This window comes from Anomaloglossus baeobatrachus, chromosome 11, assembly GCF_048569485.1.
Source record: "Anomaloglossus baeobatrachus isolate aAnoBae1 chromosome 11, aAnoBae1.hap1, whole genome shotgun sequence".
Classification (NCBI taxonomy): Eukaryota; Metazoa; Chordata; class Amphibia; order Anura; family Aromobatidae; genus Anomaloglossus; species Anomaloglossus baeobatrachus.
The window spans coordinates 73,896,119-73,899,025 of record NC_134363.1 but is presented as its reverse complement, the minus strand read 5'-3'; the positions used below and the strand labels follow the sequence as shown (position 1 = coordinate 73,899,025).

Here is a 2,907-nt window from a genome sequence, read left to right as displayed (position 1 = left end):
CAACATTGACTAGGGATGTTGGCACTGCCTTAGGCCTGCGCCACACATCCGTGTCTCCGGTACGTTTTTGGCATTTTTTACACGTACCGGAGACACGTGCTGATGTTGACACATTATTTGTAATATAAAAAGCCTCACGTCAGTGTTTGCGCACGGAGCGTGTGTCCGTTCCGTGCGTACGTATGAGCGTGCCGAAAAAGCGCTGACATGTCCGTTTTCCACCGGCATAACGTCCTCACGGATCCATTAAATCCTATGGGTCCGTGTTTACACGTACGTGATACGGATGGCCTCCGTATGCTATCCGTGTGGTCCGTGTCCGTGTTTTCATTAGAAAGGTTGTTACAATCTCAAATACTTTCAGGTGGCGTAGCTAACATATTTTTTTTGCACAAAACTAACTATGCATTTGCAGAAGGAGTGAGCAAGCAAGCAGTTGTAGTTCTGTGTATTGAAAGATATATTTTGAGCAAAATTTCGCCTACGAAATATAATAATGGCACCACGGGTGGACACGGAGAAACTGATAACAGCTGTCGAGACTCACCCACCATTATGGGATACACGTGTTGATGGTTACCATGACCGACTGACAGTTGACCGCCATTGGAATCAAGTAGCTGAGGAAGTGTACCCCAATAATGCATGGGCTAGATGTTCGCCTGCAAAGCGTGCTAAATATGGTAAGTTGTTGTATGTTTTTATATTTTTTTATTTAATATATATATTAGGATTTTTAAAATAATTACAAACTGTGAATGTGTTGTTATAGTTATGTTGTCTTTTAGTTAAAAAATATTTGTGAAGAATTGGTATATGTCCTACTCTATATATTGAGTTCATGTTAAATTTTTAAAAAGGTAACCAAACATTTCATAACTTACAAAAATCAAAGTATACTTATTTTTGTAATCTGCCTTTGAATTCTTCATGAAGTTAATTAACTAACTGATTAAACTGTCATGTGTTTTTAATTTCCCTGTTTTATGAGTCTAAGTTTCGTATCACAATTTCAAATCATGTTTTTTTATTTTTAATATTTTTATTTTATTTAGTTAAATGACATTTCAATATCATGACCTACATGAATAAAATAATATTTCTAGGACTTTTTTGCCAAATGTTATTGGACAAAAAAAAAAAAGGAAAATTTTAATATATATGACAATTACTTCAAAGATAATTTAACAGAAATATTATTTTGTTATGTGTGAATGTCTAAAAATGGTTTTGAATGAAGAATATATTACAAAAATTTTTGTCCTCAAAAGTATTTGGCCAACATGATTTGGTTAAATAGTATATTACATTTAGCAAACATTATTTTAATTAATGTGTGCAGATTTATGGTGAATGTTGCAAGTGACATATTTTTAAAAATTACACAGTTGACTTGGTGAAAAGGCGTTGGCGTTCTGCACGTGATCAGTACCGAAGGGAGTACAACCCTATACCATCCTCATCCAGCCAAGGCCGCAAACGCAGATATGTTTATTATCAACAAATAAGCTTCCTAGCACCCATCTTAGAAGTAACACAGTAAGTTTTTTTTTTTTTAAAAAAAAAAAAAAAAAAAAAAAAACTTTACTTCATGAAGATAATTGTAAAAATATAAATGTTAAGATTGTAATATGTTGTCTCTTTTCTTATAGAACGGAGGATAATCTAGACGATTCAGATGATCAACCAACAGCTGGTCCCTCTGCTACAGCCACCTCAGCATCAGAACAAGAACCTGGCAGAGAAGACAGTGAAAATCCAGAGATTCAACAAGATGCAGCAACTGAATCACATGAGGGTGGGACAGAGAGTGCACAAACCAACACCCAAGCCTCATCAACACAACAAACAACCACACCAGCTACACAATCAACACAAACAAATGTACTTCCACGTTTTGCACCACAACCTCTACGTGCAAGAAGAATCCGCAGACCTGAGGAAATGAGATCCTTACCGGAAATAATTGACACACGCATTATTCACATAATGAACACTCTGATTCCTGAAACAGATGCCGAGCGCTTTTGTCGGTCTTTATCTTCTAGCCTAACCAAAATTCCATCCGATAGGCAGGAACGTGTACGTGCTGCTATGCTGACCCTACTTTCAGCTAGTCAGGCAGAACAGGAACCAGTGAGAGTATATGAGGCCATAGAAAATTGGCGTACCATTATGCAACAACATACAGTCCCAAACACAACAGACAATCAAAATACAATTTCAACACAAACAACAATGGCAACTGTAATAGTCAATAATCCAGTATTACAACAATCTGGTCAACCTTCTATTGCTTCAAGTACGTTATTCCCAACACCAATTAGACAAGGGTATGTTGCAACCAATACTGGTGCCTTAAGCACTGTACAAAGTGCAACCTCACAGCAACCCATCAACTATATGAATTTACAACCCACTCCAAGTACTAGTTACTTTACTCAACCCACAAATATTGGTGGTTTACCTAACTTGTTTCCTGGTTCAACATACCCACAATCATTCATGATGCCTCATTATCCAATCACAACTATGTTACCTACACCACACTTACAAACATCAGTCAACTATCCTCAAGGTCAACAACATACACACACACAATACCCAATTACCCATGTAGATCCACAGGTGTACTCAACATCAGGCAATGTGTTGGGACAAACAAGCATGCAACAGACTGTTCCACACAATACTGTAGTTAGTAATAGGAATGTTGTTCAGCAAACAACTGCTTCCATTCCTGAAAATACTATTTCTGAGGCCACACAAAACAACATACTCAGCAACACTCAGGTTACTTCACTAGAAGATCTTGTTGACTTATGATACACATTTTTGGTAATCTTGACATTCAAATAAAAAATATGATGAATGAGTCAAAATTTCTAAAAAGAGGGATTTCCAAAA

At 36.7% G+C, this 2,907-nt stretch overlaps 1 long non-coding RNA gene across 1 annotated transcript; it reads left to right on the top strand.

Moving 5' to 3' along the window:
- Positions 1 to 595: 595 nt before the first annotated feature.
- Positions 596 to 2,254, top strand: LOC142256716 (uncharacterized). The gene is made up of 3 exons (XR_012727562.1): positions 596 to 683; positions 1,389 to 1,539; positions 1,653 to 2,254. It is a non-coding gene; the product is annotated as an uncharacterized LOC142256716 (long non-coding RNA).
- Positions 2,255 to 2,907: the final 653 nt, after the last annotated feature.